Genomic DNA, 24482 nt, shown 5'->3' on the forward strand with positions numbered 1-24482 from the left:
TTTGACGAGCACTGCAAAATTGCATATAAGTGCTGAATCATTATATGCTATACGTAAAGTGAAAATTAAAATTAAAAATCCAAAAAGAGCACCTGAAAAAAAAAACACACACACACACAAAGAGCACCTGGGTGGCTCAGTGGTTGAGTGTCTGCCTTTGGCTCAGATCATGATCCCAGGGTCCTTGGATCGAGTCCCATTACGAGGAGCCTGCTTCTCTCTCTACCTATGTCTCTACCTCTCTCTCTTGAGAAATGAATGAATGAATGAATGAAAAATAAATATATAAATAAATAAAATATTTAAAAATATAAAAATGAAACATAAAAAACAAAAAATATGTGTATCCTTTCAATCACAAATGCACCACACACCCTCATTAACACTCATACACACATACATTGCTAAATTAGAATGACGGTGATAGTAGATATAAGGTTCATGAGGGAGAGCAAAACTACATCTTTATAATCAAAAGATAATATAGAAAGATATCTCTGGCCTCCCTCTCCAAACCTGCTGATTATAAAGTTATAAAGGAAGAAGTACCAATTTTTCTATCACTCTCAACATGTATGAAAAAAAGAGGGATGCTTTACACTAATCTCCAAAGAACCACACTACACATAACATGGACGTAGGTATTGGGCAGTTGATCATAATTTTGGGTTTATTTCTAGTGTAGCAAAAGCTTAAGAGATTTGTGTCAGATATCTCTAGTGAGCAAGTTTATGCAAAAACATCTGTTTTATTATCTTAAATATGCATATATGTCACATTCATTAAGCATGTAATCCCTTTGCCTTTTTTGGAAAGTCTAGATTTAAACAAAAGGCTCCAAGTAATCGGTGAAAAAGATGTATCTCACTGGTCAATATCACTTAATAAAAGAGAGCTTCCAATAATTTCTCAAAGCTGTCCTAATGACCGTATTTACTTTTGCAAAAGATTCATATTGAAATAACAATGCTACAAATTGATCTACTGCTATTATTTGCTAGTGACACACAGGTCTAAAGGAGGAAAACAAATTGTTTTGTAAATATTGAACATAAAAGAAACCTCAGCAGCATGCATTTACCTTGAACATCCTGGAGGTAAGACAAGTAAGAAAGAGAAGAAAAGAGAAAGTATTATTACTGTCCAGATGCTTTTTTCTAAACTCAGATAGGTTTTAAAGCATATAAAACAGGATTTCAATCCCTATCTGCTCAAAATACAATGGAGTAAAGTTTTTCAAGTAAAACACGCAAAGACATTTAAAAGTACCAATTATTTTTTGGTGAGGAAAATTTTAATGATCTGTTTCTGGGATATTATATATAAATTATATATGATGAAGTTTGAAATATAGGTGAGGTTTGGTGGGGTGAGTTCTGAAGCTGATGACCAAGAAAGAATTCTTGAGACATCTTTGGTGCAAAATGGTGGTTTTATTAAAGCACGGGGACAGGACCTGTGGGCAGGAAGAGCTGCTGCCTACAGGGCCTGTGTGCGGAATGGCTGATTATATACCTGGAAGTTCGGAGGGGTTTGAGGATAGGGTACTCTCTAAGGAATTTTGGAAGCAAGATTTCCAGGACCTTGAGGGGGCTAGCTATTATTGGGAAAAGGTCACTTATTACCGTTTAATAAAACCTGAGTCATGAAACCCTTCAGATGTACATCGGTGGGCCGTGCTTGGGGGATGATTGCCAACATGTATCTTGGGGGGTAGAGATAAAGGAAATTTCTAAAGGAATTTTTATATGTTAAAGTAGACTTACAGGATCCTGGGGGTTGGGCTAAGATTGCCTTTTGCCCTTAGCAAAGTATTAGCATCCAGGCAGTTGAGTCCTAGAGGAATGTCACTCTGCCTGTTTCAAGGACTTATCAATGTGCTGCCCTGGGCTCCTGCTTTGTCTTCAATTAGTCTTCTGTTCCCTCATTTTATATATATAATATATAAATATAAATATAAATATATATATATAATAAATTTTCATTTCCATATATATGTATAAAAATATATGTGTGTGTGTGTATACATATATATATATGTAAAAAACAAGATAAGTGATAATCCTTTCAAAATGTTTTGGAATTCACTGCATGCTAAAAAAACAAAAAAACAAAAACAAAAAAAAAAAACACTGAATGCATACATGTTTACATAAAAAAAAAAAATACCTGTTCAAGCCTTGTGTATTTTTTCCCTTGTGTTCCATCTTTAGATCTCATCCTGACAAATTCTTGTTGAAACATTTCCAAGGCACTAACTTTCTCTCTTATCACCTTTATTTTAGAACTCTTTCAGACACTCCCTATTCTTCAGATCCCTGAAATTTACCATCAGGCATCCAGAAATGGACACACTACAGTGCCCTGACCTCAGCATAATTCTTAAGATATCATTCTGATGTATTCCCAAACTCTTTTGCTAGAAAAGGGGAAGTAGTCACAACACATAATACTCTTGATTCTAAACCAGTTAGTTAGTGCTTAGTTTGTTTCATAAAATTTCACAAAAAGTCCACAACTGGTAATATATTCCCTAAATGATTTCTCTTAAATATGGGTTTTAAATAGCAATAAAATCTTATACAAAAAAAATGTCAGAAAAATCAACTTAAAAAGGCAAGAAACAGTGCTCCACTTTGGAGATGTTAATGTACTTATGTTCCTTTATCTCTGATTATGACATTATCCAGAAGTATCAAGGATTATACAGATTGCCAACTTTTTAGATGTTATGCCCTAGTGCAAAGGAAATGTGTTTTCCATATAAAACCACTACATACACTGAGCCATATTTCCAGATACCCTTTACCAGCACTCCACTTTGGCTTTGCATTAAAACAAAATTTACTTAGAGGTCCCACAAATAATAGCTCTCCAGTGTCCAATTATTGCTGCACAATTCAAGGAAACATCTACTTATGGAAAGGCAGTGAGCCAATCACAAGTTCAAGTAAATAGTCTTTGAAAATTCAGTCCTATATTTCGTTAGTTTTCCTATGAAAACATTCAGCAGGACACCAAATAAAGGTTAAAAAGTTACATTGTCATATGCAAAATAACATAAGCCAGGGTAGTATGTTATACACATAAAACTCAATATCAATACTTCCGTGTACATATACATAAATAAACACACATATATGTAACTATAACTAATTAATTATGAGTTTTGAGAAATGGGTAAAACTAAGCCTATGGACTTGGCTTCTAGTGTCTGACAAGAACTAGCTTGAATTGCTGCCTCCCTCCTCAAAAATCTATCACAGAGAAATGTCAATAATTCAAGAACATGAAGAAGCATGAATTTTAGGAACTAATAAGATAAACTGTGAGAATCCACCTTAAAATGTCTACCTTTGAACTTGAGAGGGACAAATGCATTGTCCCAAAATACTGTCAAAGAAGAAATAACAAAATATGTAATCTTGGGTATTTAATTAACAACTTATTAAATGGTAGAATAATCAGGCAATAAAGCAGGAAGTATACAGAATAAATAGCATGATTACTATATTTGACCTAGTTAACAATAAAATAAATGAAAAGTATGTTTCTTTAAAATGCACATAGATATATAATTGAATATATGCTGACTCATAATGCAATACTAAAAAAATTCATTATACTTAAATCACAGAGAATATGCTAATAAACCTGAAATGCAATAATAACAAAAAATTAGAAAATATCCATACATCTGTAAATTAGGCAAAGCAGTTCTTAAAGTGGAGGCTTAAATTACTGATCTATTACTTTTAACTGCATCACCCAAATTTTCATATGTTGAATTTTTATTTTCATTCTCCTAAATTTTCAAGTGTTGAAATTTTATTTTCATTATTTAAATTCCTTTGAATATTCCCATTTGATCTATGCATTCTTTAGAAGTGTGTTTTTAAATCTCCAAATATCCAGCAATTTTTCAAATACATTTCTGTTACTGATTTCTAATCAAATTCAGTTTTCTGCTATAAACATATTCTGTATCCTTTTTTTAAAAAAAAAATTATTTATCTATTCAAGAGAGAGAGAAAGAGAGAGAGGCAGAGGGAGAAGCGGGCTTCATGCTGGAAACCTGATATGGGACTCGATCCTGGGCCTCCAGGATCACACCCTCGGTTGAAGGCGGCACTAAACCGCTGAGCCACCAGAGCTGCCCAGTATCCTTTTATTTTTTTAATTTAAGATTTGTTTTATGGACCAGAATACAGTTTATCTTGGTGAAAGTTCAACATGCATTTGAGAATAGTGTTTGTTTTTTGTTTTGTTGGGTGTGTAGTGTTCTATAAAGACTAATTAGATCAATTGATAGTGTTGTTCAAGTCTTCTATATGCTTACCAATTTCTACATATTTGTTCTATCAGCTAACGATGCTGGAGTTTCAAATCCTCTAATTATAACCATATATATTTTTTTTCAGTTTTATCTTTCTATTTGATATATTTTAAAGTTCTGATTTAGGTGCAAATCACTTACAATTGTCATGTCTTAGAAAAACTGACTTTTATTATTATGTGGTGACTTTATCCCTATTTATTCTTTGTTCTGAATTATGTTTTATCTGATATTAATATAGGTATTCTAGTTTTCTTTTGGCTGGGGTTTGCATTGTATATTTTTTGCCATGCTCTTAACTTTTATTCTATCTATATCTTCATATTTGAAGATAGATTTGTATGGACATCATATAGTTTGATCTCTTGTTTTAATGTAATCTGACAACATCTGCCTTTTAACTGGTATGTTTAGGCCATTAACATTTAATATCATTTTGATATATTTGGCCAAAATTTTTCATCTGTACAGCTGTTTACTATTTGTTCCATCTCTTTTTTTTTGCCTATTTTTTTTCTTTTGATTTAATTGAGCAACAATTATTATTCTATTTTATTGCCTCTATGGATTGCCATTCTTTTAGGGAAAATTAGTGATTTTCTTAGGCTTTACAATACATATATTTAACTAATCAAATTAAATTTTTAAATAATACTTACACTGCTTTACATGTACTGCAAGGGCCTAAAGAAATTTTAAATTTTTCTTATAAAGTATGTCTCTAGCAATAAACTCCCACAGTATCTGTCTGAAAATGTCTTTCTCCGCACCCTACCATTTCTAAAAGGTATTTTCCCGGGGCATAGAATTTTGGATTGATGATATACATTTTTTTTTTCTTTCACCATTTTATAAATGTCTCTTCATTGAGTACTAGCTTTCATTTTTTCTGGAAAAAAAAAGAAAGTCATGGATTTTAAGTAAGACATGGATCAATGAACTAATGACTGGGTACTTAGTGATATATGAAAACTGGCTCACTATATAGAGAAACTAAAACTGGATTTCTATTCCATTTCATGCAAAAATGGTACACACTCCCCAAATCAAAGATATCATAGTGAGAAATAAATCAATAAAGTTAATAAAGATTAATAAAAGGTAACAGATGAAAAGCACATGAATTCACAGCATCCAATGAAGGCTGTGTGTCAAGAAAAAGATATGATGGACAAAGTTAATAAACCTGTTTTCTATTATTCACAGATGATATCTGCAATATCTAAAAGCAACAAAGGTTTAATATCTAGAATATATGAAGAACTTTTGCTAATACATAATAAAAATACAGCAAATCAAAATGAGAAAATAGATACAGGATGTGAACAAGCATTTCACAAAAGAGAAGGCTCAAAAGAAGGCCACTAAGATGAAGACATAATAATTTATACTTAATACAGTGGGAAAATATTAGAAAACTAGATAATTCAAGTGTCTAAGGAAATGGAGATATGAAAAATCTCATGAACTACTTGTGGGAGTTTAAATTGGCCCAGCCATTCTGAAGAATAAGGTGACAATTTTAAGTTAAATTCAATGTAGGGTTATGCTGTGATCTAGATAAAGTCATGTCCTGGATGTATGTTCCAGAAAAATTCTTGCATAAGTGTGAGAAAGTATACATGAATGTTCATCCCAGTGTTGTTTTTAATACAAGTAACTTGAATGCAACCCAGGTGTACATCATCAGGGAAAATGGGCAATAAAATGTGCTGCATGAACACTCTAATACTGTGCATCAGTTAGGGAAAAAAGCTAGATCTAAACACAGAAACATCAACAGATATTTAAAACATGGTTCTGGGTGGAAAAAAATAGAATGAGTTTATAACATAATAGCATTTATGTAAATTAAGTGTATATATGCACATAAGCAAAAGAATATGCAAATAAATTATTCAAATGATAAGAATTCCAATCAAATTATCTCCTACTTAGGGTAAGACAGGAATGTAAGTAGAGAAAGCATTAAAAGAGAAGGAAAAGAAGGAAAGGAGGAAGAAAGAATGGACTGAAGGAAGGGGAAAAGCAAAAGGGCATAATTTTCTAAGTGTCCTAAGAACTTGGAACTATAATCACTCTATCACAAGTCCAAAATAAATTAATAGATGGACTAATAGGTATTAGTTTAAATAGATTTGTAGATAAAGGAGAGCTAGATTAATGCATGTGATTGGTAAGTGAGTAGGTAGGTAGATGGGGGGAGGGATGGATGGATATAGTAGGGTAGATGGATGATACAGACAGATGATAGATGATATAGAGACAGACATACATACAGGTAGATAGAAAGGAGACAACACTTTTTCTGAATTAAGCGCGCAAGTTAGAGCTAGAATAGTAAACTTTGATGAATTATAATACCTCTTAATAATATTTCTGAAATGTAAAATTTATTTTAAATATATATCCAGGGGGCAGCCTGGGTGGCTCAGCAGTTTAGTGCTACCTTCCGCCCAGGGCCTGATCCTGGAGACCCAGGATCGAGTCCCACATCAGGCTCCTTGCATGGAGCCTGCTTCTCCCTCTGTCTGTGTCTCTGCCCTTTCTCTCTGTGTTTCTTATGAATAAATAAAAAAAAAAAATCTTAAAAAAAATATATATATATATCTCCATTGGGAGCCCAATGGGTTAATTCCTCTTCCAAAGGCCTAAGGATATGTTTTTCTAATAAGAAGGTGAACTTTTTCCTTTATAACATTCTTGTATCCCACCCTATATCCATAAACTAGCTCCTAAGTATCTGGCTACAGATTTTACCTACAAGTTGCTAGCATAAACTCCCCCTGGGACAAATAACAGTATTTTCAAAGAATAGCCTGATGAGGTATCTTTTGTAAACATAAAAAATGACTACTTTTGTATACTGCCTTTATTATGCTTTTCTTCAAAATTCTATTAAACATGCAATGCTGCATTAATTTCAGGTATACAATATAGTGATTCGACAATTCCATACATCACCAGTGCTCATTATAAGTGCACTCTTTAATCCTCATCACCTATTTCACCCATCTCCCCATCCACCTCCTCTCTGGTAACAATTGGTTTGTTCTCTATAGTTAAGAATATGTTTCTTGGTTTGTCTCTTTTTTGTTTTTTTTTCCATTGCTCATGTGTTTTGTTTCTTAAATTCCACATATGAGTGAAATCATATGCAATTTGACTTTCTCTGACTGACTTATTTCTCTTAGATCCATCCATGTTATTACAAATGGCAAGATTTCACTCTTTTTATGGTTGAATAATATTCCTCTGTATGTGTATGTGGTATGTGTGTGTGTGTGTGTGTGTGTGTGTGTGTGTGTTTGATATAACATCTTCTTTAGCCATTTATCTATCAATGGACCCTTGAGCTGATTCCAAAACCTGGCTATTGTAAATAAGCTGTTAAAAACATTGGGGTGCATGTAGCCCTTTGAATTAGTGTGGGTTTTTTTTTTTTCCTTTTTTTTTTGGTAGGGGGAATACCCAGTAGTGTGATTAGTGGACCATAAGGTAGTTCTATTTTTAACTTTTGTGGAAACTCCATAATGTTTTTCACAGTGGCTGTACCACTTTATATTCCCATCAACAGTGCAAAAGAGTTCCTTTTTCTCTACATCCTTGCTAACACTTCTTGTTTCTTGTATTTTTTATTTTAGTCATTCTGAAAGGTGTGAGGTGCTATCTCATTGGGATTTTGATTTGCATTTTCTCAATGATGAGTGATGCCGAGCATCTTTTCATGTGTTTGCCATCTGGAGGTCTTCTTTGTAGAAATGTTTATTAATGCCTTCTGCCCATTTTTATTTGTTTTTAGGGAATTGAGTTGTAAGTTCTTTAAATATTTTGGATACTGACCCTTTATCAGATAAGTAATTTATAAATATCTTCTCCCATTCTGTAGGTTGCCTTTTAGTTTTGTTGATTATTTCCCTTTGCTGGGCAGAAGGTTTTTATTTGGATGTGGTCCCGATAATTTATTTTTGCTTCTATTTCCTTTGCCTCAGGAGACACATTTAGAAAAAAAGCTGCTATGGCCAATGTCAGAGAAGTTATTGCCTAGGCTCTCTTCTAGAATTTTTATGGTTCCAGGCCTGGCATTTATATCCTTAATCCATTTTGAGTTTATTTTTGTATATGGTGTAAGAAAGTGGTCCAGTTTAATTCCTTTGCCTCTAGCTGACCAGTTTTCCCAACACCATTTGTTTAAGAGACTGTCTTTTTCCCACCGGGTAATCTTGCCTGCTTCGTTGAAGATTAATTGACTATATTATTCTTTCCCTTTGCTACATTGTGCAAACATGCAATTATCAAGTATAAACATCATAAATATCTTATAAAGGTTCATCATATATGAATATATTTATTACCCACAGGGATGATATAGAAAATTAAAATTCACAAATAAAATTCCTTTCTTCTTAATACCAGAGACCCAAGTTTAACAAAAAAATGTTGGATTATCCTGTTGAGATTGTTTTAACAATGACTGTTTCAATTAATACTACTTGTACTTTCTTTCAATGTGTTTTGTTCCTATTTCTTCCTGTGCTGAACAAAACAGAATGATCCAATTTGAGCTGCATGCCTGTTTAGCTAAATGAGATTATTCAGTGGTCTAGTTAATCTTGAGTCATCAGAAGGCCTCAAATAGAATGAAATAATATATTCTATCCCCACTAGCCCAGCGCCTTTTATTTTTTTCCCAAAGAAGAAAGGTTTATGCTGAGAGAGAAGCAGAAGGTCTTAGATCATAACCATGAAGCACTAGGATAACAGGGGAGACTAGCCCGCCTGTATGTATGAATGTGAAATCCTATCTGTGCAGGTCACTGCCAGCATTGAAGGAGACAAGGGCACCGAATTTGTGCAGGAACTTCACTTTTTACTTCATCCAACTGGGGAAAAAGGGAATGGTGATTATAACCAATGCTACACATGAATCTTCGGTATTTTACTAATCTTTCCACTATGCAGAGGCACTTTCTTTGACCAGCCAACAGACTTTCAATGGTCATGTCCTCTCCCTTCAAATCTCTTTTAAACTGTTAAAGACATAGCCAGCATCCTGGCTCCTATCATCCTCCCACCCCTCTTCTCTTACCTTTATTCTTGGTGAAAGCTAATTTAAGGCTCTCTCTAGTCAAGGGACAGTGCTTTCAGGGAAAACACATTGGGCTGTATATACACTTGATCAAAAACATTTGAAATGTGTACAAAGGCAACCAAGTCCGAAAAAGAAAAGGACAGCTGCATAAAGATATCATACCTATAAAAGAGCTAGTTGTAAAAGCTCTGGCTAACCAAACAGCAAGTTAAACAAAGCACAATTATGGGTATCCTGTCCCCTTTCCCGTTTCTTTCTATCTCTGCATATAAAACTCACTAATTAGCATTGCATCGTCGTCCTAAATTCTAATTTCTCTTCATTTTCCTGACAAGCCTGCTTTCTTTCATGTCTGCCAACATTAAAAAAAACCTCAATTTTCTAGGGTTCTTCCACTTTTCGCATTATTTTACCCACTTTTCTTTCCACAATGTGCATTTTTACGATGATTAAATATTTTAAAATACACATTATGTACCATAACACACTATTCTTTCTCAAAAAATTCACTGATTTTTTTTTAAATGAAAAATATCTAAAGATATTCAGGGACTTCTCTGAATAACTTACTGGCAGACTTCATAAATTATAATTTAGATATAAGCCTAGGCAGCATTATTTCACATTCTATAAGCTTGAAAGAAGCAAACATAACAGAAAAAAAAAACAATAGTTTAGCTAATTTGTCCACAAAATGCCTCAAGGTCATGCTAGGTTGCCTACCAGTACATTCTCATCACTGACACACTCAATAGAGTAGCACTGGACTATGTAGCATGGCAGTCCCAATGCAGCAATGACGCATAGAAGTCTGAGCAGAATATCAATGATTAAATACATTAAAATATAAGAAAGCAAATTCCAATGTGCAAGGCAAGATCTAACATAATAAGGTAATGAAAACATTCATCAACAAGGAAAAACCATGGACTGCTCATGATAGGAAACCAAAGCACAAAGCAACCACATGGGAATAACCTTGAGATCTAGTCAGGCAGGTCTCTAAATCTCAGTCACTGTTGGACTCTTCTTCCTCCTGGCGAAAAACAATCCCAATGATTGTTGCCTTAGCCTCCTTGAGAATAAGGGTAGATGGGTTTGGAAGTCTCTAGGCCTTTCTCTAAAGGGATTTCTAGAGCGATTTCTCTAGAGAGATTTCTCTAAAAAGAGAAACTAACCTGCTACTGTGATCTCCAATATTGTAATTGGAGAAATCTAAATGCACAGAAGTTTTATGATACTCAGAGATACAGGACAACTTTGTATAAAGTCTGCAAGTAAAACATTTATGTACTCAAGATTATCAACTACATACCTACCTACCTACTGACCTACTTACCTAATCTAATCATATTCTCTAAAATGATCATAATTCAGATATTTTTGTCAAAAACACAAAACTACATGACTTTTATTTTGGGATGTTATTCATATCACTAGCTCACATCATTTAATACTTGAAAGAGACACACTGATGTGAGTATACAAAACACAGTTTCTATTCTGGTTATAATCATGAAGATTTGATAATGTCTCCAGTAAATCATCACATGGTGTTTAGATGTGTAATTTTTATGTAGTTTGCATTATTATTTTTCATGTCTATTAATAAACATTTAAAAAATCTATTAACATAAATGTTTGCATTGTTCACATGTAGTAACAAATGTTAACACTTTTTGAATTGACACTTGGACAACCTTGTTTTTTCCTTCTTCATTCAACTTTCATATGTACTTTTGCTTTCAGGAAACATAATATTCTATTTTTAATTCATTATTAAATATTTGACTAGCTGGACAATTGGCTAGTTATGATGAATGTAAAAGTTTTTGTTTCTAACAATATTATAGCATTATTGCATTTGGTTTTTTGTAACAAAAGAAATGTGTTAATATTTTAATGATTTTTAATAGGGTCTACAATTCAAAATTCAAAAGGACTTGAATTATGTAATTTTTGAAGGAATTAGGTTTTTGGATTAATCATTTACATCTTAAAATTATTTTTATTAAAATATTTAAAATCACAATTTCCTCTTCCCCTATTTGAGTAAACACAGTATATTCTTTGGCCTTGGGGTCTTACAGTGCCTTGAGTCATCATTTGTTATCTCTTACATTCTTGCTTAAGAGTATGAGGTTTGGGGCACCTGAGCGGCTCAGTCCATTGATCATCCAACTCTTGATTTTGGCTAGGGTTGTGGTGTCAGGAGTCCTGGGATCAGGCCCCATGTTGGGCTTCTTACTCAACGGGGAGTCTACTTTAGACCTCTCCCTTTCCCTCTGCTCCTCCTTCCACTTGTGCTCTCTAATATAAATAAGTCTTAAAAAAAAAAAAAAAGCATGAGGCTTAATGCATAGTGACCAATAAATCTCTGCCTCGTAGATATATTTTTTAAAAATTGCATCTCTCTCATAAAGAGAATGTCTGCATCTGTTTATACACACACACATAGTAATGTGTACATAAACATCCTTATCCATATTTAGAGACACAGATAATTTATTTCCTAGTTAGCTGGTTTCTAGATAAAGAATTTATACTTGTACATCTTCTAATTGTATATTACATCTCATAATATCCTATGTACCTCACAACTATCATCAGATTTTTCCTAATTATGTATAGTGGTCTATTTCTTAGCCATCACTATGTAGATGTTTTAGGTATGACATAGTTGGTTTCATTCCAGAACCATAAAATGATCCCTGTGAATTTATGTAGTAACATACCTCAGCATTCATTATATATTCTACTACCTTATTGATAATATTTTAATCACTTCTTCTCAATCTCTTTAAGAAGGAAAACAATCCTCTTGAATTGACTACATAAGTGATGATTAAAGTCTAAGCTTATTAAATAGTACTGGATAAAAATTAGAATTGGGGATCCCTGGGTGGCGCAGCGGTTTGGCGCCTGCCTTTGGCCCAGGGCACGATCCTGGAGACCCGGGATCGAATCCCATGTCAGGCTCCTGGTGCATGGAGCCTGCTTCTCCCTCTGCCTATGTCTCTGCCTCTCTCTCTCTCTCTCTCTCTCTCTCTCTCTGTGTGTGTGTGTGTGACTATCATAAATAAAATAATTTTTTTTAATTTAAAAGAACTGAGATAAAATGATAGGCATCCAAGACATAGCAATTAAGATATATATGATGTGACTCTTTCTTAATTTTACAAATTTATTTCATTCCACATATCTCCAAACCTGTTTCTACTAAACCCTGTGTCTTACAATCTTAAAATTCCACCTCATTTTCAATGTTTGGTAAAAATGGCATTTTACTTACAAACCCTTTAAAAGTAAAGTTGACTATTTAATACATTGCTCTATTGATTAGTCATCTGTCTCCCCAACCACACAACGAGCCTTGAAATTATGGATGATATTCTTATCACCTTTCAATCCCAGGCAAGCATTAATAATAGAAGCACAGGAGGCACATATTAGAGAACTATTAAATGAGTGAAAATGAAAAATAAAAATAAAAATAAAAAAATAAATGAGTGAAAATGTTAATAGCTAAATGACATCTAATTCTCTCAAATTTAGATAGGGGCTCTATTTTATAATTTCCAATTAGTGAAAGTATGAGATTGAACTGAGTTTGTCTAAGAGCATATTAACAAATTATAGTTTAAGTGCTAATAAAAATAAAATATCTGTAAAGGAAAAGTATCCTTTTCTTCTAAAAAAGAAAAGCTGTATACTTATTACAAAAGTAATCAATGAGGGTTGTATAAATTCAAACAAAAAAGAGATGATAATGCAAATGTTAATAATGCCCACTCCAATTATACTTTTCTAAGGTAACTAATATTAATAGTTTAGTATGTAGGATTCTATACAGATATAATACCACCTTCTTGGTTATTTTAAAATAGGATATATGCATATATTATTTAATTATGCTGTACTCTGAACAAGTATCACAGTTCCTTCAACCATTACTCCTTGTTGAATAATTAGGCAGGCTGTTTTAAATTATTTTTTTTATATATTTTGTTACAGCTACTATAAAAAAATGTGGCAATGGCACACTTGCATATTGCTTTTGTTGCTACTGAATAGATTTTTAGAAAGGAGTCTGATGTAGCAAAATATATGTGCACATTGACATTTTGATAGTTACTTACAGATTGTGGCAATTCACAATTCTACTAAAACTGTATGACTTTGATTCCTGGACCTTGACAATTCTTTTTGTTTTTTTAAGATTTTATTTATTTATTCATGAGAGACACAGAGAGAGAGAGAGAGACAGAGACAGAGACACAGGCAGAAGTAGAAGCAGACTCCATGCAGGGAGCCTGAGGTGGGACTCGATCCCGGGTCTCCAGGATCAGGCCCTGGGCAGAAGGCAGCGCTAGACCGCTGAGCCACCCAGGCTGCCTGACCTTGACAATTCTTGAATTAATTTATATTATTTTGTGAAGAAGTTTTTTTATTTAATAAGATTTTAAATTTTAGAACAGTTTTTAAGAATTATATCAAAGATAACAGATTTATCCAGTTGTCCCTAATATGAACATCTTGTATTAACATGGTATATTTATAATTAATGAACCAATACTGATACATTCTCAATAACTAAAATCCATATTTTATCTAGATATCCAGTTTTTGTTTTGCATGCTTATTCTTTTCCAGGATCCTATCCAGGATATCACATTACATTTAGTTATCATGTCTCCTTGGGGTTCTCTTGGCTGAGAACTTCTCAGACTTTCCTTGCCATGAGTTCATAATGATACAAATAAATGACTGAGTAAATAAGGGAGGATATGTAATTCTCCCATACAGAAGAATTTCCAAATAACTTATATAGGTATTCCACCCTCAAGTAGGAGGAATAGAACTCTTTATTGCTCCAGAAAGTATTTTTTCCAAAAAGGATTATGAAAAGGGAGGGAGAGAAAAAGACTAGCTTAACTGTAGTAAACTTGACAAAGACTACCTCAAGCTGGGTGATGATAGTTAACATAAACAGTGATAAATCATGCTGATAGCATATACTCTTGATATGATGTGTTGAAAATGGCACTATTCCTCTGTGGTCTCCCCCAAAACCTATAACCCTAGTCTACTCATGAGAAAAACATCAGACAAATCCCCAACTGAATGATATCCTACAGAAGAGCTGATCAGTAGTCCTCAACCTGTCAAATATTCTTAATGTTTTCTAATCTAATCATTGAAAAACAATGATGTTCCACTAGCTCTATTTCTTAGAGCACATAAGATCTGAAAATTGAATTACTGATTTTCATAGTACCTTTCAGGAGGTGAAAATTTATTAAATGGGTGAATGAATAAGCTGTTGCTTAGTACTTCTTAAGGAGTCTGTATCTAATGTGAATTTGTTATGTTTCTATTCTTGTCACAAGTGAACATTTCTAGGCCCTTTAACAACCATTAGGGGGAGGGGTCCTGTTCTTCATCCTAAAGGTTGTAAATCTGATTCCCTTTTAAAGGTAGCTGTAGTATTCGGAATATTTTTTGTAAACTTCAAACTTCTTATATCTATTTGGATATTTACAGGCTGTTCTAAGTACCAGACCGCAAAATACTTGCTTAAAATCATGCACACACATTAAAAATCCCATAAACAAAATTTTCCAGTTTTAAACATACCAAGACACAAACAATATCACATATGGGATAACAAATGGAGAGAGCTTTTGCCAATGCCTGGGGCCTTTGGCAATATTAACACTTGGTACAATCTTTTGAAGAATTCTAAAGCATGTGGCAAACTGTTCCCATGCAAATGTTATATCCAGGGACACAGCGGTACTGTAATGATGGGTCACTTGGAATGTATGTAACTCTCCTCATTCTTCTGATTTACTAAGCAACTTGCATAGTTGTCTCGTATCTCCACTCAAATATCCTCTTACAAAAGGGATATTAAAAAGATGAGTGAAATCGTTTTTGCAAAGTACTTTAGGTTTCCAAACAGAATCACTGGACAAATATAGCTGATTATTATGATTAAAATCACAAAAAATTCACTATCCAGATCCCATTGTAATATTCATAATTATATTTGACTTAATTGTTATATCATACTTCCCACCAGCATAAATATGAACTAGTAATTTTTTTTATATCATAAAGCCAAACTTAAGCTCTGGGTTAACACTTATATATTCATGATAACAGTAGCAGGCTTTTTCATAAAACAGACCCTGAATAATTCTCTTTGTTGTTTTGGCAGTTTCTAAGAGTTTTAGGTGGCTAACTCTCACTAGAACTTAACTGAAGGCCTATTCATTAGTTATGTATTTGTGAAAAATAACAAAAACATCAAACAAAAAGCAAACATTGAAATATGCTGCCAAGAGGAATTTGAAGAAGGAAAAGCTGTTTCTAACATTTTCAAGAGTTAAGAATGATCTCTTTCAATTTGATAAAAACATCATTATTGGTTCTATAGTTTTAGTAAAAATACAGTCTGCATACCTTCTTCCTTTTTCTTTAGTTTGAAAAAAAGCCAAAGAAAAATCTAGAAGTAGTGTCCTATCTTTGCTCGTTTAAAAAAAGTATGTCTCTGGGACGCCTGGGTGGCTCAGCAGTTAAGCGTCTGCCTTAAGCGTCTGCCTTCGGCTCAGGGCATGATTCTGGAGTCCTGGGATCGATCCCCGCCCCCCGCCCCCTCCCCATCGGTCTCCCTGCATGGAGCCTACTTCTTCCTCTGCCCATGTCTCTGCCTCTTTCTCTCTCTTTCTCTCTCTCTCTCTCTCTCTCTCTCGAATAAATAAATAAAATCTTTAAAAAAAAAAAAGTATTTCTTTTAGATTAATGTCTTAGAGGTTCCTGTGTGAGAGGATAAATACACCATCCAGGTGGATGCTAAAGAAAAAGACCTGAAAAGTTGTGCTGAGTTTGTCTCCCTAAAAGACCAGGATTGAAAAGTATAAAAAAGAGCTGGGAGGAGGAAAAACATAATTCCATTTGATCAGATCACCACTGAGGACTTGAATGAAGTCTTCTCAGAAATCAAACTGGTCAAGGAGTATCGCTATTGGCCTGACAAGCCAATTGAAAATTTATAAACTTATTCTGGGGAAAAGCTCTGACCTTCATATTATAAACACTGGATTTTTAAAATAATGATATAAAAATAAATTTTAAAAATTACACAGTAAACATATGTATTATATATGATATAAATATATGTATACACACACACATATATAGTGAAGTGATTACTGAGATAAGTATAATGAACAATCTGACTTAGTGTTGGATTTTCTTTCTTTTGAATATCATGAGACACGTCCAGGGGTCCTGGGCAGGGACAGGTCCAAGTAGTTAGAGTATGGGGTTTCCCAGGAAGATAAATAGGGTGCAATCAGAGTCTGCATGGTGAACTGTATGTCATCAGGTGTAAGTGCAGATCCCAATGGAAGGGCAGGGAGAGGATGTCTGGGATGCACTAAATCTCAAGATTGGGAAACAGAAAGGCAGAGTAAGACCTGAGATACTGCAGCTCCCACAGATCAACCCAATGGAAGCCTAATCTCACAGGATGGGTGGAATCCAAATAAATCCAAAGGGTTTTCAAAGATCACACTTAAGTTTAAAATACTACTTAAGATTCTTTAGCCAATAAAAGATGAGGTGCTAATACGATCTATATTAACAAGTTAATCACAATGTGAAGATCATCCAGCATCACTGACAGATAAAGGAAAATGACTTTTCTAGAATCTTAATAGTGACTGGAATTTTTCACTTCTAGAGTGTCTAGGATTCAGAGACCGGCTATGAACATGGAATAGCTCTCTATTTTCAATATATTTTTTTCTAACAATTAAAAACAAATTTTGTTCATGCTATTTCTATTCATGTAAGAACCACAGGAGGGTACATGAAATGATTTGGAACAGACATGTGGAAAATAAAAAATATCTTACAAACTCATCTGAAGATACTCTTCCTTTCAAACCATGTTCATTTGACCAAAACTTTTATATAACACATAATGGATCAATTTACATGATGGAAATGGTAAACCTATATTTTCATAATTCTATGTATATTTTTTATTTTGAATAAACTGAAAGAAGTTCCAGGTTTTCAATTTTTCTCTCCCCCTGACTCAAAGTACATTGTCATTTAATATAGACTTTTTAAAAAAATCTGCTAGAGTGAAATTTTACATAACACATAAATGTGCTAATATTTCAAAAGCACAAATGTATGTCCAAACTAGGATAATGAAGCAAGAAAAGGAAAGAGAAGGCATCCAAACTGGAAAGGAAGAAGTAAAATTATGTTTATAGGTGACATGATCTTATTTATACATAATTCTAAAAACTCTACCAAAAAAATAATAACCTGTTAGAACAAATAAACAAATTTGGTAAGTTACAGAACACGAATTGATAGATGAAACTCACTTGTGTTTCTATACACACTGAACTATTCAAAAAGGAAAGAATATTATCTATAACAGGATCAAAAAGAATAAATATTCAAGAATGAACATAAGCAAAGAGTGAAAAACTTGTATGCTGAAAACTACTTTGATGAAAGAAATTAAAGACACAAATAAATGGAAAGACATTCTGTGTTCATAGATTAAAGGCTTAATATTGTTAAATGGCCATACTCCCCAAAGCAATCCACAGATTTGATGTTATTCCCATCAAAATTCTAATGGCATTTTCACCACAGAAGACTTAGATAACTATAGCAATCTTAAAAAAAAAAAAAAAAGATGTAAGTATCACACTTCCTAATATATATTACAAAGCTATGGTAACTAAAACAGTATGGTATTGCCTAAAGATGGACATATAGATCAAAGAAACAGAACTGACAATTTAGAAATAAATCTATGCACAATGGTCAAGGGTGCCAAAAATATACAATGGGGAAAGGATAATCTATTCAACAAATGGAGCTGGAAAAATTGGATAAAAAAAAGAATGAAATTGGACCCTTATCTCACACCATAAACAAAACTCAAATCAAAATGGATTCATTATTTAAATGTAAGACCTGAAATATAAAAGTCCTAGGAAAAAACATAGACAGGCAGCATTATGACATTGGTTTTGGCAATTATTTCATGGACATCTCACCAAAAGCACAGGCAACAAAAGCAAAAATAAACAAGTGGGCGACAGCATCTAATGAAAAAGCTTCTGTACAGCAAAGGAAACTCCAGAGTGAAAAGACAACCTGGGAGAAATGGGAGAAAATATTTGCAAACCATATACCCAATAAGGAGTAATATCCAAAATTCAAGAGCTTTTCTTAGGCAGTAGCTGAAGATGGAAGAGGGGCAGTCCTGGTGCTCTATGGCCAAGGCCATCTCCTGGGCTGCCTGGCAGCGGTTGTGGCCAAACAGGTCCTGCTAGGCCAGAAGATCATAGTTGTGTGCTGTGAGGGCATCAACATTTCTGGCAATTTCTACAGACACAAGTTGTTTCTGGCCTTCCTCCACAAGCAACCCATCCCATGGCCCCTATCACTTCCGGGATGCTCAGCCACATCTTTTGGTGGACAGTGGAAGGCATGCTGCCCAATAAAACCAAGCAAGGCCAGACTTCCCTGGACTGCCTCAGATGTTTGATGGGATCCTACCACCCTACAACAAGAAAAAGCAGATGGTGGCTCCTGGTGCCTTCAAGGGCGTGCAACTGAAGACTACATGAAAGTTAACTCACTTGGGGTACCTGGCTCATGCTGGCTGGAAGTACCAAGCCGTAACAGACACTCAGGAGGAGAAGAGGAAGAAGAAGAGAAGAAGGCCAAGATCCATTACTAGAAGGAAAAACAGCTTGTAAGGCTACAGAAACAGGTCTAAAAGAACATGGAGAAGAAAATGGACAAATACACAGAGGTCCTCAAGACCCACAGATTCCTGGTCTGAGCCCAATACAATGTACTGTTTATTCCTCATGCTTGGTCTGGCCTGCCTTCCTCCATCTTGCTGTAGGATATAGGGGACTTCCAGGGGCTGCCATCCAGATGCTATAGGCAGCCTGGGGCTTAGAATGCTGGAAACATAGAAAGGGCCTTAGTAACTGCTATTAAGAAAGGTCTTCTAAGGAGCTTAAACAGTTCTAAGAGTTTTGAGGCATCATTGCCTGTGACCTGAGTATTCGTGAGAGTTTTAAGAAATGTACAGTTGGAATAACTAGTGCAGTTTCACTATTTGCAAAAGAGATCTGGTACATGATTGGAGGGGAACCCTGCACTGTGAATGGGGCATGTGTAAACTCCCCACATGGTCAGGTTCTGTACTCCTCAGCTGGTAGGGCATGAGGGTATTGGGGACCAAGCCTGGTGTTATACAAAAGCATTTCCTGACGTGTATTCTGAGAAGTACAGCCAAGGGGTCACAGGTACTGCCCTCGTGCTTTCCCAGTATTTTGTGCCAAAACTAGTAACTTATTTTTAAAGAAAAAAAATACAAAAAGAACTCCTTCAACCCAATACTAAAAACAAAAAACAACAAAAAACAGATTTAAAATAGGCAAAGGATTTGAATATACATTTCTCCAAAGAAGACAGACAAATGGCCAACAAGTATATGAAGAAGTTCATTCTTCACTAGAAAAGCATTAATAATCACCAAGGAAGTGCAAAGCAAAACCATATTGAGGTAGCAGCACCTCACATCCGTCAGGATAATTTTTCTTTTAAAGATAACTTTAGGTGACATTGTGGAGAATTTGGAACTCTTTCACACAGGTAGTGGGAATGTACAATGGGGCAGCCTTCTCCATTTTATTTATTCTTTTTGGAATTCCTGCTATTCTAATGTTGGACTTTTGGGGAAAGTCATCAAAAGGATGTGACCTCTGATTGACCCATAAGCTGGACCTGGACACCCAGAGGCTCTTCACCCCCACCCCTATTCTTGGGATGTGGTTTCTGCTTGCTTTTCCCACTCCAAGGGACATAGCCTTGAAGTAGTGATGTGGTGTTAACACCTGTATCTGGTGTACCAGACTGAACCCAGTTAAAAGGATATTTATAATAATTCAAAATTAAACTTTTAAGATTTGGAGGGTGGGTGCAGGGATATATTTGTCTCACTATCACCCAAGACAAGCCTCATATGTAGGTTCCTTTTTTCATTAAAACCACCACCTACCAACCTGGAGTGGCCTACCACTTTCTTTGGCCTCTCCCGGCCCTCTAAGTAGAGAGGCCAATTTCAGATTACATCAGAGAAGCTCCTGGAGGGCTGTGAAACAATAGACATCTTGAATTAATCATATTCATGTTTTAGATTTTCTCTCATATTTACTACCCTTGTCTTTTTGCCCTACTTTTCATAAAGCCATTGACTTCATCTATCAATTTCTCATTTTTTAAATTGTTGTGGCTTATTTTTGTTTAATTGCAACATTCATGCATTTAATTTCCATGAAACTTGCCTTATTTTCTGATCTATTTTATAGCATTCTGTATTTTTTTTTATGATAGTCATACATAGAGAGAGAGAGAGAGAGAGAGAGAGAGAGGCAGAGACACAGGCAGAGGGAGAAGCAGGCTCCATGCACCGGGAGCCTGACGTGGGATTCGATCCCGGGTCTCCAGGATCCCGCCCTGAGCCAAAGGCAGGCGCCCAACCACTGTGCCACTCAGGGATTCCAGCATTCTGTATTTTTAAAGGAAGAGTCTCTCAGATTAATGAGACTAATTAGGGAAGAGTTAAGGTTTTTTTTTTTTTTTAATATTCTATTTATTTGAGGGGATCCCTGGGTGGCTCAGCGGTTTAGCCCCTGCCTTTGGCCTCGGCATGATCCTGGAGTCCCGGGATCAAGTCCCATATCAGGCTCCCGGCATGGAGCCTGCTTCTCCCTCCTCCTGTGTCTCTGCCTCTCTCTCTCTCTCTATGTCTATCATAATAAATAAATAAATAAATAAATAAATAAATAAATAAATAAATAAATAAATAAATAAATCTTTAAAAAAATATTCTATTTATTTGAGAGAGAGTGCTGCGTGCATGATGGGGAGAGGAGCAGAGGGTGAAGCAGACTCCCCACTGAGCAGGGAACCCAACATGGGACTGCATCCCAGGATCCTAGGATCGTGACCTGAGAGCAAGGCACACACAACTGCTGAGCCACCCAGGCACCTCAGGGAGATTTTATTTATAAGAATTTTTGACTTTGCTGTTTTTGCTTTTATCTTAATAATATCTTTTCTCCCTAAAATATTTACTTCCTACATGTCATATTTTTCTATCATTTATCTCTGTCATTCTCTCTTATATTCCTACTTTCTTAAAACGAATGGCTATCCTAGGTTATACATTCATATTTAAGAATAAAACAATAACAATAAATGTGTGTGTGTGTGTCATTTGTTTGCTGATGGACATCACCAATCTTGTAAGTATATAAACCTTCCCTCAATTTTGCCAGACCACTAAATAAGAGGACATTGAACTTTTACTTTGGCTGTTAAACAGTCACATAGATTTCACCAAAGTATTCATTAAATTTAAATGATGAAGCCTCTTTGTTTGGATTTAGTTTAGATTAGTTTCACTCTTTTTTTGGAGGGGAATTTTAAAAAATTTCTAAGTGAAGTATATTTGACATATAATATTACCATTTGTTTTAGGTGTACAACATAGTGACTCAAGAATTATATACAAAATACTCACCACATAAGTATATTACAATATTATTCAATATAACCCCTATGCTGTACTTTTCATCCCCGTGACTTATTTATAACTGGAAGTTTGTACCTCTAAATCCCCATTCACCCATCCCACATTCCTCCCCTTGGCAATCATTAATTTGTCCTTTATATTTCACAACTCAACAAATAATCCAATTAAAAAATGGGCAAAAGATTTGGACATTTTTCCAGAGAAGACCTACAGATGGCCAAGAGACACATGAAAAGAAGTTCAACATCATTAATTAGGGAAATGAAAGTCAAAACCACAATGAGATATTGGCTCACATCTGTCAGAATGGCTAAAATAAGAACGCAAGAAATAACAAGTGTTGGTAAGGAAGTGAAGGGAAAGCTCTTGCACTGTTGGTGAGAATGTATATTGAAATTATGTATGTATGTATAATATGAAAAATAATAGAGAAGTCCCTCAAAAAAAAACTAAAACTAGAAGTACCATGTAATCCAGTAATTCCAATTCTAGGTATTTATCCGAAGAAAATAGCAACACTAATTCAAAAAGCTGAATCATTTACGAGCAAAATTTACAATAGCCAAGATATGGAAAATAGACGCATGGATCATCAATAGATGTGTGGATAAAAAAAGATGTGATATATATATATATACACAATGAAATACTACCCATAAAAACAATGAAATTTTGCTATTCACAACAACATGGATGGATCCAGAGGGTATTATGCTGGGTGAAATAAGCCAGACAGATAAAAACAAATATCATTGTATCACTTATATGTGGAATCTAAAAAATAAACCAACAACAGGAGAAACAGACTCTAGTTTCTTTGTTTTGTTTTTTATCTTTTTCTGTCTGTGGGGCAGACTGCAAGCAGAGATTTGTGTCAACTATTCTTCATACAGATTTTCCAAATACTTAATGCCTTTCTCTTCAATCTCATGCATTATTTCTACTCTTCATCCTGACAGATCTATCACTTGAAAGGCTCCTGTGTTCCCCTGGACATGTTACTTCCCTCCAAGACCACGGTAGCATGACTGAGCCATCCTCTCACCAGTTAACACTCATGTATGCAGCTTCTTTTCACCAGAAAGTATCTAAAAGCTGTCTGGTATTTTTATTGCCATGGGGTTTGCAACTCTAGATATTTTCATAGCTGCCAAACAAAAAACTTTCCCAAAGCCAAAGATTTTCAGCCCCCATTCACATGGTTAGAATGTGTCCAGGAGGTGACTCAATAAAGTGAGATATTGCACAAATACATGCCATAATTGGAGCTCTCTGAATCCAGATGGAACAGTCCTGGATATACAAAGGGAAATGGTCTCTATTAGTATACTGTCTGGATTCAGACCGTTGGGTGTAAGAGACCACCACATCCCATTGAACACTCCAAAATTTTTAAGTAAAAATGATGCATATGTGTTGTGAGAGTGTGTTACTCTCTTTCATTTTCCATTGGATCACTTGGTTTAGCCATATAGATTTTCTCAATGTATCACATTCTATATTGCTATTCTCACATTCTATATTGACATCTCTGGTTATTATGGCCCATTAAAGAAAATCTAGCCATTTTGTTCATGTATCTTTTCCTTGCCTAAGATTTAAAAATCCTAGGCAGCCCTGGTGGCTTAGTGGCTTAGCTCTGCCTTCAGCCCACGGCGTGATCCTGGAGATGCTGGATCAAGTCCCACATCCGGCTCCCTGCATGGAGCCTGCTTCTCTCTCTGCCGGTCTCGGTCTCTCATGAATAAATAAATAAAATCCTAAAAAAAAAAAAAAAAAAATCCTAATCTCAATTGCTCTTAGACCCCATTTTAACTCATTAGCTGCTTAGTTTATTCGAATTCATGAATTAGACCTAGTTTCTTTCATTCTTATATAGTAAACTTGTGCTTTGGAAAAAAGCTTCAACCTTCACTACCATCAAGAATTTCTCTCTCTCTTTCTCACAGTAGCATTGGATTCAAATACTCTGGGCTATCAGAATACTTTTCCAACACACTTTGTTGAACAAGGATAAATATAGGGTTATATAATTCTTAGCTACTATGGATGCGACTTTGAAGATAGCTTCAATCTCTCAGTCTTATGTCCTTTCTTTAACACAGTATGTGCATATGTTTCATCTAATACCCCCTCACTAGAAATGCCTGCATCTGGGAAGCTGTAATTTCCAAGAAGCCATTTCAAATTCTTAACTCTAATTAATACTGAAACTTTAATAACTAAAGGGACTTTAAAATTTTCCCTTTGGCTTCTATAGGGATATAGTGAGGAGTTTTTATCACTCTATACATTCTCCTTAAACTTCATTGTTTACTTCCACAAACATATATTGAGCTTCTACATGTAAACACTTTTTTTAAAAAAATTTCTTGAGATCTATGGAAAATCAT

General features: G+C 34.7%; 1 pseudogene; it reads left to right on the forward strand.

Annotated features, from left to right (window-relative positions):
* The window catches only part of LOC129504330 (60S ribosomal protein L13a-like), a 106442-nt pseudogene extending 87122 nt beyond the window's left edge, over window positions 1–19320 (forward strand).
* Window positions 19321–24482: the final 5162 nt, after the last annotated feature.

The sequence above is a fragment of the Nyctereutes procyonoides genome, unplaced genomic scaffold, assembly GCF_905146905.1.
Source record: "Nyctereutes procyonoides isolate TBG_1078 unplaced genomic scaffold, NYPRO_anot_genome, whole genome shotgun sequence".
NCBI lineage: Eukaryota > Metazoa > Chordata > Mammalia > Carnivora > Canidae > Nyctereutes > Nyctereutes procyonoides.